This window comes from Narcine bancroftii, chromosome 2, assembly GCF_036971445.1.
Source record: "Narcine bancroftii isolate sNarBan1 chromosome 2, sNarBan1.hap1, whole genome shotgun sequence".
In the NCBI taxonomy this organism is placed as follows: domain Eukaryota; kingdom Metazoa; phylum Chordata; class Chondrichthyes; order Torpediniformes; family Narcinidae; genus Narcine; species Narcine bancroftii.
Genome location: NC_091470.1, coordinates 24,319,561 through 24,332,815, shown reverse-complemented (window position 1 = coordinate 24,332,815; position 13,255 = coordinate 24,319,561). Strand labels below are relative to the sequence as shown.

Here is a 13,255-nt window from a genome sequence, read left to right as displayed (position 1 = left end):
GTGAGGTAAGGATGGGGAGAGTTACAGGGAAAGAGCCTGCAGGGATTTCTGAACCTAACTGCTTTCTAGAGACCCCTGGGTATAGATAGAGGCATAGAGTCCTACAGGAGCAGCTTGTTCGTAAAGCAGAAAGGGATTAAAGGAGGTGCCTGCCACTCATTGAACGTTCTATTTTCCTTTTCCTCTCCATGAAATTGAGGACATCCAAAAGTCTGCTGCCCCAGTCCTGACTCGTATCGATTTCCATTCGCCCATCACCCTTGTGGATTAGCAACAAACTCCTTCATGGTCCCACTTCTCCCTAATTTTCCAGCCCTCTAATGCTCTGACAATGGTCCTCAACCTTTTTTCTTCCCACTCACATCCCACTTTAAGTAATCCCTATGCCATCGGTGCTCTGTGATTAGTAAGGGATGTGAGTGGGAAGGAAAGGTTGAGAATCACTGCTCTAGACCCAATTGTTACTGAAATATTTTGCATGAGAAAAATTGTCATTGGCCCATTTCCTTTGGAGTTATGAAACTGTGCACATAACGAGTCAATTAGGTACGAATAAAACACTGGTTTTCAAAATTTTTCTTTCCACCCACATACTACTTTCACCAATTCCGTACTAATCACGGACCACCCATGCAGACACAGGGAAGACGTACAAACTCCTTACAGACAGCGCGGGATACAAATTCCGGTTTGGTCCCAATCGCTGGGGCTATAAAGGCTCTCCACTACACCAACTGTGCTTTTCCTGAATCGCTAAGTAATGGTCGGGTTCCATTGGGATATCCGCTGCGTGATTTGAGTGCATTGGCTACTCCCATCGTTGGATTATCGTCCATTCGAAGTGGAGGAAATTCGACCCAATTACGTTGTGCTTCTTGCCAGTGTTTCCTCAACACTCTGCCCTTCTCTTGTCGTCATTGTCTCCTAAGTGGATTATCCCCACTCAAGAGTCTGATCATAGAATATTTAATTTACTGCACACTTTAAACGGAGACCTAAACCACCAGAGAGACAACCTCGATTCCACAGTGCCAACTGGGGAAGTTTTATTCCAGTAAAATTAGTAAATCAAGATTTAAAAAGCTTGTGCCAATTACAGTGATTACTAGTGATCATCAGTTCGTTGTAAAATTCCATGCTGTTCACTAATGTCCTGAAAGGGAAGGAAATTCATGGACCTTATCCAGGGTGTAATTGGGCGGCACAGGCTCATAGGCCTGTTTCTGTGCTGTATGTATACACTTAAATTTTTTTAAAATATCTGTGGTTTGGCATACAGGTGACTCCAGACCTTCCCAGAACTGAATGTTCAATTACTAATTGAACAAACACGGCTGTCCAGGAACACTCTGTTACCTTCTGTTGAATCTACAATGACAAGCACACTTGTTGCCAGTCAGCTGGTAACTTCAGGCATTGCAGTTATTGTTGTAGATATCTGGCATCGGAATACGAAGACTGAAAAATTATTCTTCGAACAGCTGCAGATGACAAGGCTGACCTGGTAATGCACCACTGAATGTTGTCCTTGTTAGCTGATAGGATTGCAGTTCAAATCTGTCCTAATAAATAACTAGGATTTCAATCCTTCTTTTACCTTTTGAACTCTTTATTAGGCTGTGTAACTCTTTCCTCACTGATGACTCCGCCCCCCCCCCCCCCCCCCCCCACAGAGTGTGCCAACATTAGCCAGGCATTGTAATCACCGTTCTTCATCTGCTCTACTAGAAGCTACAAAATCAATATGTCAAGATTACTTTTATTACACTCATGTGAGCAAAAGTCTGCATTGAAGACTCTTAGATGGGCACACAAATATAAGAAAAACAGAGCTTTGTTGGAGTGAAGCATGGAAGGATTAGATTGCTGTGCAGAAGGTCAGCCCAGCATTGTGGGCCAAAGGGCCTGTACTGTGCTGTAATGCTTTATTTGAGGAGATAATCCATCTGTTGCATTGAAGGGTGACACAGTTTGGACAGCTGTACCTCATAACCTTGTCTCAATCCTGACCCCCAGAGAGCTCAGCGTGGAATTTGCAACTTCTCCCAAGGACCTGGGGCCTTCAGTTTCCAGCCACATCCGGGAAGACATGTAGGTTGATAGGTTAATTGGCCACTGTAAGTTTCTCCTAATGTGTTGGGGAGTCGTATATAAAAAAGCTGACCGGGGGATACTCATCCATCTCCCTGCCCTGGTAGCCTTCCTTCAATGGCCAGGCAATTCAAGTGCTCATCTAGACACTTCAGTGACTGTTTCCATCCACTGGACTCACCAGCAATGCATTCAAGCTACTCACTGCTCACTGACTGAAAAAGGACCCCTTCTCTTATCCCTAGCCTAAACTAAATAAAATATTCCTGGAGTCTCCTCCAACCGCACTTCTCAATAATATACATCCCGATCAGGTCCCTTCTTAATCTCCAAGGAAAACAGACCGTCTCTCTCTTTGTCATAAAAGCACACCATCCCAGGCAACAGGGCTCTCCATGCAATACAACAATGGGCCCCTACCCCTATCATCTTTTTTCTCTTCTACCTTCCTTCTGTGACCTCCGACCTGTTAGCCCGTGCTCCTTCACCTGCCTCTCCTCTCTCCTTCTCCCCACCTTTTTATTCAGGTGCCCACCTGTTTTTACTGTTGCCGGCTGAAGCAACCGCCCTCCACTCAAGCTCAAAGCGTCGGTTGCCTTTTACCTCCTGGAGATTCTGTGTGACCTGCTGAGTTTCTCCAGCGCATCACATTCCTCATTTTAGAATCTGATGGGAACGCTGGATAAATCAGTGGGGGCGTGGAATACAGTGATCTGTCAGAGTAGGTTTAATGGGCTAAAAATGGCTGTAGGCAAAGATGGATAATGGAGGATACACCCCTCACAGTGTATTTTAATTCAGCTTTATAATTCCTGCATTTTAAAGTTTAATTTAGAGATGCACCACGGTAACGTCCTTCCTACCCTTGAGACCCCACTGGCCAAATAGACCCAGGTGACTAATTAACCTAAAAACCCTTGTATATTTTTGGAGTGTGGGAGGAAACTGGCGCACCTGGAGGAAACCCATGCGGTCGTGGGGAGAAAGTACAAACCCCTTACCGGGAGCAATGGATTTGAACCCGGGTCGCTAACGCCGAAACTGCTAACTGCCGGCCTACAATTTGCCAGGTGCCTTCTGTTAAAAGCAGCTCCAACCTTGCTCTGTGTAAAACGATATGAAGAGGTAGGTCAGCTTCAAACCTCTTTCAATTTTTTTCCCCAGTAGAATCTATTTGGCAGCTAGTCCCCTCTCTCAGGTTACCTGCTAACACTTGATCCGTCCGGGATGGTTACATTATTTTTCTCATCTATCTGTCAGACTGCTCCAGTGGAGTTTGCATAGGGGCCATTTTCATAAGAAGTTTTAAACATGTGCCATTGTTTGAGATGAGATGGGTCACCTGAACTTTCCAACACTGGAGAATACCTTCGAAAATGCCTTTTTGTTCTGTCTCATGTGAAGTTCAATGCTTCTGACAATCACTATCAGTTGTGTATGCATGTCACTCTATCTCGCTCCATGTGCGACTAACCTAATATATATTCACAGTCAGTCTCTCCATAAATGTAAATGGTAGCCCTCAACTGAGGTTAATTCTAAAGGGGAATGCATAAATGGAGAAGATAAAGACAACCGAAAATTCACAAAGAATTTGTGAGTTTGATAACTGTCTGTCAGGATGGAGGCCAGTTACAAGCAGTGTGCCTCAGGGCTCGGTGTTGGGTCCCTTGTTGTTTGTCATTTACATCAATGATTTGGATGATGGAGTGGTAAATTGGGTTAGTAAATATGCGAATGATACAAAATAGGGGGAGCTGTGGAGAGTGAAGATGGCTTTCAGGGACTGCAGAAGAATTTGGATGCTTAGAAGAGTGGGCTGAAAGATGGCAGATAAGTGTGAAGTGCTTTATTTTGGGAAGACTAATCAAAATAAGATATATGCAGTGAAGGGGAGAACATTGAGGAATGCAGAGGAGCAAAGAGATCTTGGAATAATGGTTCATCGTTCTTTGATAGTGGATTCTCATGTAGATAAGGTGGTAAAGAAGGTTTTTGGTATGCTGGCCTTTATAAATCATAGCACAGGAGCTGAGAGGTGATGTTGAGACTGTTGAAGGCTTCGGTGAGACCAAATTTGGAATATTGTGTGGAGTTCTGGTCCCCAAATTATAGGAAGGATATCAATAAAGTAGAGAGGGTGCAGAGAAGATATACTAAAATGTTGTCTGGATTGCAGTATCTAGAATACAAAGAAAGATCGAGTAGACTGGGTCTTTATTCATTGGAGCATAGAAGGTTGAGGAGGGATTTGATAGAAGTATATACAATTATTATTTTTTTTAAACTTTTTATTTTTCACACAATAAACCATATTGATCAAGATACATACATTTTCCTTCTTAAATATATACAGTGTCGTTTTCTACCCCCCTCCCTCCTCCCCTCCCTCCCTCCCTACCCCCCCTCCCATTTATTTAAAGTTCAGAATATAAGATACATTAAACCCGTCAAACAATGTTGTCACTCAATAAAAATAAACAAGAAATTCCACTGAGTCAGTTCTTTTCATTCTCTTCTCCTTCTGTCATTTTAGGTGGTAGATGTCCACGGTAGGTTTTCTCTATTATGTTTCATGTATGGCTCCCATATTTGTTCAAATATTGTAATATTATTTCTTAAATTATATGTTATTTTTTCTAATGGAATACATTTATTCACTTCGATATACCATTGTATTCTCAAGTTATCTTCTAATTTCCAGGCTGACATAATACATTTTTTTGCTACAGCTAGGGCTATCCTAACAAATCTTTTTTGTGCACCATCCAAATCGAGAAGTATATACAATTATGAGGGGGATAGACAGAGTAGATGTGAACAGGCTCTTCCCTTTGAGGGTAGGTGAGATTGGAATGAGGGGTCATAAGTGAAGGGTTAGGCGGCAGAACTTCAGAAGTAATATGAGGGGAGACTTCTTCACTCAGAGTGGTGGCTGAGTGGAATGACCTTCTGGAAGAGGTGGTTGCAGCAGGGTAAATTTTGTCATTTAAGAGAAGGTTGGATGAGTTCATGGATGTGATTGGATTGGAGGGTTATAGACAGGAAGCGGGTAGGTGGGACTGGTGGAGTTCTCTTAAATCGATGTGGACTAGAGGGGCCGAGATGCCCTGTTTCCATACTGTAATTGTTTATATGGTTATATGACTTGTGCTTCAAGAGGACATATTCCTCAATATACAGACCAAATCCCAATGGAGAACAGGGTCACATAAAGTTTTGTTTTAACTGCAACCTTTCAGACCTAACTTGTTACATTTCTACCCCTCCCCTCCAACATGACCAAGATTCCTTTATTGCTGTGTATGAATGCACAAAATATCATAATATACAAAAATTTTGTTGCAGTAAAGGCACACAAGGAGATGCCATCAACATTGCCCAGTGCCCCCAATAATATAAGAAGACTCCAGTGCTTCTGCAGTCACACAGCCTCGCAGTCGATCCTTTGGTGAATTGAGCTCCAGGAAACAAAGATCCATCACTGACCCAAAATATCAACAACAGTCCTAATAAGGTAGGGTCTTGCTGCAACCCTTTCTCGATCACTCTGTCTCCATTCTGGAAGACAAATTATCCAGTCACCTTCTATAAACCCATTGACCTCAACTACACCTCTTCCCACCCTGTCTCCTGTAAAGATTCTATTCCTTCCTCTCAATTCCTCTATCTCTGCCACCTCTGCTCCCAGGTCAAGACTTTCCATTCCATGGCATCTGAGATTCACATTTACTGAATCTCACATTCAGTAAATGTGGCTTCCCCTCCACTGCTATTTACTCAGCCCTCACCAGCATCTCCTCTATTTCCTACATATGTCTCCACCCCCCCACCCTCAGATATAACAAGGGCAAGGTTCCCCTCATCCTTACCTCCCCACCTGCCATCTACAATAGGATTCCACCACCATATACATCTTCCCCTCCATCTCCACTTTCCGTAGGGACCACTCCCTTCACAACTCTCTCGTTCACTCATCCCTACCCACCAATCATTCCTTTGGTACCTACCGTGACCGCAAGAAGTGCTACACTTGCACTCACACCTCCTCCCTCGCCATTATTCGAGACTCCAAACAGTTCTTCCAAGTGAAATAACACTTTGTTGTGAATCTGTTGGGGTCATTTACCACACCTGGTGCTCCCGATACAGCCCCCTCTACGTCAGGGAGCACCCTCCATTAGCAAGGACCGCCAATTGGCCAACAACTTTAATTCCACACCCATGGTCACACTACTTGTTTGTCCATGGCCTCATGCTCTGCCAAGTTAGTTGAGGCCAACCAAAAATTAAAGAAACAACACCTTGTATTCCATCACAGCAGTCTCCAATCACACTGCATCAATATCAACCTCCAATTTCACTAACCCCTTCCCTCATCCCTCTTTCCCTCATCCTTCCTCCAGCTCCCCGCCCCCTTCCCTTCCTTCTCCTATCAGAATGATTTTTATTAGTCCTCTGTCCTCTTCAGGTAGGTGGAGTTAGGTCATAAATTAGATCAGCCATGATCGTATTGAATGGCGGAGCAGGCTCGATGGGCCATTTTTGGCCTACTCCTGTTCCTACTTCCTATGTTCCTATGTTTCTCGGATTCTTTAAATTTTACCCTCCCACATGCATCCAACATTTATCTCTTACGTTTTGCCCTGTGCTCCAACCCCACTCCCCTTTGCTTTTTATTCAGCTGCCTGCCTGATATTTCAGCACCCCTGAAGAAGGGTTCAGGCCCGAAAAGTCAACTGCCTTTTACTTCCTTTGGATGCTGCGTGACCCGCTGGGTCTCTCCATGTTTGTGCACTACACTAGATCTGCAGATATTCTTGTGTATGTTTGTATGTTTCTTGTTCGTGTTTGTATGTGTGTGCACAGGCATTGGCGTGTGTGGAGTACGAGTGTGGAGCGCACGTTTGTGCACATGTTGGGAGTTTGCGTGAGCGTGTGTTTGTGTGTGCACATGTGTGAACTTGTGCTTGTGTGCATGCATAACTGAGTGAAATGATTTCACACCCCAGGATGCCCTGGTCCACATTCTAAACAAAACTCCAAAGCACATGGCAAACCCTGCACTGCTGTGATGAGATCTGGCTGAATCAATCATATTCAAAGCCACTCAATCACTATTCAAATCTGTGGACAGCCTGATGCTGTCAAGATCATTTAGCTGTTAATGATATTGTGCACTCAAGAACACCCATCGGGTTCACAGCACACAGTGTGGGAATGACCTGATTGGCTCAAAAAGGAAGATGGTTGAAAAGATCTGTGTGGGACGAGGCATCACATGATAATGTATTTACAGTGACAGGGTTGGGGATAGAAAGGGTAACAACAGTCTCTACTAGTGAGTGGAATCACGGGCATTCACCCCAGAAGGCAGCCTCTTGAGATGGAATGAACACAGGGAAAACTTTGGAGTGCCCCTTCATCTCACTGAGAATGGAACTAGCTTATGAGGATGGATGGTCTTCTACAAAGAAATCCTTCTGAACTTAAGGAGGAGAGAACTCTGTAGTATCTTACCAACGTCCATGCAAGTCTTACCGATTTTTCTATTTCATTCCCTCTGCAGAAAAACACAACTATTTTATATGAGAGCACGGTTAGTGTTGAGGTTAGCGCAACTCTGTTATGGAGTCAGTGATTGGACAGGGGTTCAAATGCCACGTTGTCTGAAAGGCATTTGTATGTTCTCCCCATTTCTATGTGGGTTTCCTCTGGGGGTGGGTTCCAGCTTATTCCCACCGTTTGAAACATACTGAGGGATGTAGACTAATTGCGGGTAATTGGGTGGCACGGCCCCATGGTCTGAAATGACCTGTTACCGCATGTCTACCCCACATCTCCATCCGGCACACAAAACTCAAAACGGTCAAGCAGTTTACCTATCTCGGCTGCACCATTTCATCGGATGCAAGGATCGACAACGAGATAGACAACAGACTCGCCAAGGCAAATAGCGCCTTTGGAAGACTACACAAAAGAGTCTGGAAAAACAACCAACTGAAAAACCTCACAAAGATTAGCGTATACAGAGCTGTTGTCATACCCACACTCCTGTTCGGCTCCGAATCATGGGTCCTCTACCGGCATCACCTACGGCTCCTAGAACGCTTCCACCAGTGTTGTCTCCACTCCATCCTCAACATTCATTGGAGCGACTTCATCTCCAACATCGAAGTACTCGAGATGGCAGAGGCCGACAGCATCGAATCCACGCTGCTGAAGATCAAACTGCACTGGGAAGGTCACGTCTCCAGAATGGAGGATTATCGCCTTCCCAAGATCGTGTTATATGGCGAGCTCTCCACTGGCCACCGAGACAGAGGTGCACCAAAGAAGAGGTACAAGGACTGCCTAAAGAAAGCTCTTGGTGCCTGCCACATTGACCATCGCCAGTGGGCTGATATCGCCTCAAACCGTGCATCTTGGCGCCTCACAGTTCGGCGGGCAGCAACCTCCTTTGAAGAAGACCGCAGAGCCCATCTCACTGACAAAAGACAAAGGAGGAAAAACCCAACACCCAACCCCAACCAACCAATTTTCCCCTGCAACCACTGCAACCGTGTCTGCCTGTCCCGCATCGGACTTGTCAGCCACAAACGAGCCTGCAGCTGACGTGGACATTTACCCCTCCATTAATCTTCGTCCGCGAAGCCAAGTCAAAGAAGAAATTTAAAATAATTACGTTACCTTATTAAGGTGAATGAAAGAAAGCTTAGGGGAGACATCAGAGGTAATTATTTTTACACAGAGTGGAGGGTGTTTGGAATACATTTCCAGGGGTGATGTTGGAGGCTAGTACAAAAGACAGGCAGGCACATGGACGCAGGGAAAATGGGGGGTATGTGAGGCACGGTGTGTTTAAATTGTTGAGTAGGTTTACATTCAGCACAGCATTGTGGGCCAAATGGCCTGGTCCATGCTGTAATGTTCTATGATCTATTGAAGGACCAGATAACATTCTGAATCAGCTGAGTTTTTAACAACTCATTAGTTACCATTTCTGCCATGTAATTCTAGATTGATCTAGTTTGTTGAAATTAAGTTCTCATACTGATGAAATCTGAACTCATTGCTGGTTGGGATCTGGGAGAGTTGGCACTGAAACAACAATAAATCACACACTTTTTTAGCTGAGTATAAGAAGCTTAAACGAAAATGCAGAACGGAGAAACAATTCAGACTAGGTGTAATTTCCACTCTCACTGAGAGAGGAAAAGAAAAGAAAACAAAACAGACGAGCTGAGCCAAATGTCACCAATCTATGGGCACTCAAGAGACTGCAAAAATACAGTGTCTACAGGAGAAATTCATCGGGTCGAGTAGCACCAGAGGGAAAAATCGTGTGGTCGATGTTTCAGGCCGGAGCCCTTCATCAAGACCGTCTTGTAGTTCCTTGCCGGCTGTTCATCACCACAGACCCCCACTGGTCCACAGATCGCAGGATAAGAAACATTGCTCCACAAAGTACAGGCCTCGCGGTTTAATGACTCCTCATAGTTCTGGTCACCCACCTAGCGGTTTTCTTATCTAGACCTGAGGGCTAAGAGAGGAGAGATGTGAGGGTCAACTCTTTCCTCTCAGAAGTTGGTGTGTTTCTGGAACGAGCTGCCAGAGAAAGATATAGAAGTGTGTACAATTACAATGTTCAAAAGACATTAGGATGGGTGTGTGTAAAAACACAATGCTGGAGAAGCTCAGCTAGTCAGTGTATGTTCTGATTTCAGGTTTATTGTCAGTGTACAAACATGACATTACATACAACCCTGAGATTCTTTATCCTGCGGGCATGGCAGAATTACCACTGTTGTTAGTGCAAAACAACTGTACACAGTATTATACATGTAAGCAAATAAAGAAATGTAAACAGAAAATGCATGTAAATAAACTGATTGTGCAATGCCGAGAGAATTTAAAAAATTAATAAAGTGCACAAGTGAGAGTCCTTAAATGAGTCCCTGATTGAGTTTGTTGTTGGGGAGTCTGACAGAGGAGGGGTAGCAGCGGTTCCTGAACCTGGTGGGGTGAGTCTTGAGGCACCTCTTTCCTGATGGCAGCAGCGAGAACAGAACGGGTGCTGGATCCTTGATGATTGCTGCTGCTCTCCAATGGTAGCGTTTCCTGTCGATGTTCTTGATAGTGGGGAGGGTTGGGCCTGTAGTATCCAGGGCTATGTCCACTACCTCTTGGAGGGTTTATGCTCAGTATTGGCGTCCCCATACCAGATCATTATATAGAAAAGATAAAGGTAGATAACCAATGTTTCAGGCTTGAGCCTTTCATTAAGGCATATGGATGTATGGATGGGGAAGGATTTGGAGGGACAGGGTCCAAATGCAGGTAAATGGGACTAGCCCAACATGTCAAGTTGGTCAGCATGGATGAGCTGGGCTGAAGGGCCTGTTCCATACTGTATGACACTATCACCATCACAAAAATCAAAATGGATGAACCTTGATTGCACTCCTTCTCTTACAAGTCCTTTCTTAGGTAAAGGGACTAAATCTGTCCACAATATTCAGGGAGAAATCGCACCCAGTTCATATTGTTTCATGACCTTCATCTAAGATTGCTGGATTTGTGGATAGCAAGGATGGTTGGTTAAGGATACAGAGGGATATTTTCATCGTTGGACTCAAATCCTTCTAAATATACACACCTAAGTACCATTTGCCCTCTCATCATTCAATATAGCTACATGTTAACTGACAGGTTTTGGTGTCAAAGACACGCACATCCTCTGAATGCTTTTCAGACTGTCTTTACTCAATAGATTGTTCATTTTTCAACTTTTATCACCAAAGCTGATGAGTTCATATTTTTTCCACATTACTTTCTATCTGCATGTCCTTGCTTACTCCCTCTACAGGTTTTTTAATCTCCCTGAGACCTCCCTACATCCCCCACACAGCAAACACATCAACCAGATTTGTCGCATCACCATCTGTGGAGGCATGGAAGTTAGCTGAGAAAAACAAACCTTTTGATGTATGCTGGTGATGTATGCTATCCCTTCTCCCCAATGAAGTAGCTCTGGCATTTAAATGTAATTAGGTAAACTGAGCATAAACAGTAGCTGTGATTGTGAAATGGCTGAATTGTATTTTTTTAAATCAATATTACTCTCCATTTGGGAAGGATATCCACCATTATTGAATTGTTTATCATCACGTATGCTGAGATACAGTAAAAAAGCTTTGATTTGCATGCTACCCAGGCAAGTCAACTTGTACAGCTGGTGTAAATGATATTGATTTGTTATGTACATTGTCCAGTGTACAAATGCCACATCATTCTAACTTGCTGAACTGAACAGGAACTTTGTTAAAAAAAAAAACTGCAAGAGACTACATATTGACAAGGAACGCAAAATAAATATTCAGTTTATTCATTCAGGTGCCTTGTCGTTCGGCATGGGCGATCATGAATCTCCACCTGTCATGATCTCTGACCCTCTGAATTGTAGCTGTTGCCTCCTCTGTTCTCCTTCGGTGAAGGTTCCATCTTTGAGCTGAGACGATAGTCGATGCTGAGTTCGTGATTATACAAGGGAAAAACACTGAAGTGGTTTCCCATTGCCTTTATCGTATCATCCAAAAACACGGCATCTCCTTCTACTGCTACGCTGATGATGGTCACCTCTATCTCCCCCTGAAGCCCAACGGTCAAGCAAAGGTAACCAGCCTCAATGACTGGAGGACATAAAATACTGGATGACTCAAAACTTCCTGCAGCTAAACAAAGGCAAATCTGAGATCATCCTATTTGGCCCCCTTCCCCAAACTCCTCCGAAATGATCTCCAATACTCTTGGTAACTTAACCACTCTCATCAAACCACAGATCAAATCCATTGGTTTGATGTTTGACAAGTGTTAATGCAGTAATAAAAGCTAACTTTTTCCAGTTCCGCACTATTGCTAAAATCAAATCATTCCTGTCACTGAAAAGCCTCAAGGAAGTTATCTCCCGCTTAAATGACTCTAACTTACTATAAACAGGAATTAGTCAGTTGTCATTATCCCATCTGCAACTGGTGCAGAATGCTACAGCAAATCTCCTGACAAGGGGGCAAGAAGAGGGACCATATCACCCCTATTCTGGCTGCCAGTACGGCTCAGAGTTAAATTTAAAATTCTCCTGTTTGCTTACAAAGCCATCAATTGACTAACCCCCCCGCCCCCCCACATCACCAATCTCCTAACGCCCTACTCCACTTCAAGACCCTTCAGATCGGCCAATCGCAAACTCAAGGGAGATCACGCCTTCGCTATTGCAGGCCCCAAACTGTAGAACAATATTCCTCCCTCCATCAAATCAGCCCCTTCCTTTAACTCTTTTAAATCCAGACTGAAGCTGTATTTTTACTCGCATTTCGAGGTGATTGTTGACGGTTACCGTGTTGTATGTACAATCCTGAACCTTGGGTACCCATTTTATACTGCACTTTAAATAGCCGCTTTGTTTTGATAAACTAAACTCTTTCAGTTGCAGTGTCCATATACTAGACTGGTGACCCTGGCCATTGATCAGCAGATTAATCCGCCCAGTGTTTTTAATTTTACATCCATAAATTCCAATTTGTAGCATCTGCTTATTTGACTCACTGAGCCAACTTTTGTGAACTGCAAGCTGGCTTCCTAAGAGGGGTCATGTCTACGGAAATACCATGGTTTTTCAGTATAAAAGGGGGGGAGGGAGAGAGAGAGAGAGAGAGAGAGAGAGAAGCCCCACCTGCAAATTGAAGGAACAAGACCTCATCTTCTACCGGATGGCATTAACATCGACTTCTCCGGTTGTTGTTAAACACCACCCCCCCACTATTCTTATAATTCTGTTTCTCTCTTCCCTTTTCCCTCTGTGTCCTTTCACAGAGCCAAAATCAATTCTCACTTTTCCTCTTATCATATCCAATTAACACCTTTGGCCTGGACTCCTCCCCCCCCTCCCATTCTTCCCTCTTTCCCTCCCCCAGTCCTTATTTAGACGCCTGCCTGCTTTTTGCTTATACCTTGAAGGGCTCAGGTCCGAAACGTCGGCAATGTATCTTTAGCTCCTATGGACGCTGCGAGACCCGCTGAGTTTTTACTGCCTTCACAGCGCCTGCAGACTTTTGAGTTTAATCTCCTGCTGTTGTAGCAGACTAGGATCTTTGTTTCTCAGCGG

General features: G+C 44.1%; 1 protein-coding gene and 1 long non-coding RNA gene across 15 annotated transcripts in view; one reads left to right on the top strand and one right to left on the bottom strand.

The window, feature by feature from the left end:
• ccdc85ca (coiled-coil domain containing 85C, a) overlaps positions 1–13,255 on the bottom strand; it is a 253,447-nt gene that overhangs the window by 112,429 nt on the left and 127,763 nt on the right. The gene's annotated exons all lie outside the window — the stretch shown is intronic.
• LOC138753296 (uncharacterized) lies at positions 1,428–11,323 on the top strand. The gene is made up of 3 exons (XR_011351084.1): positions 1,428–1,504; positions 5,440–5,608; positions 10,961–11,323. It is a non-coding gene; the product is annotated as an uncharacterized lncRNA (long non-coding RNA).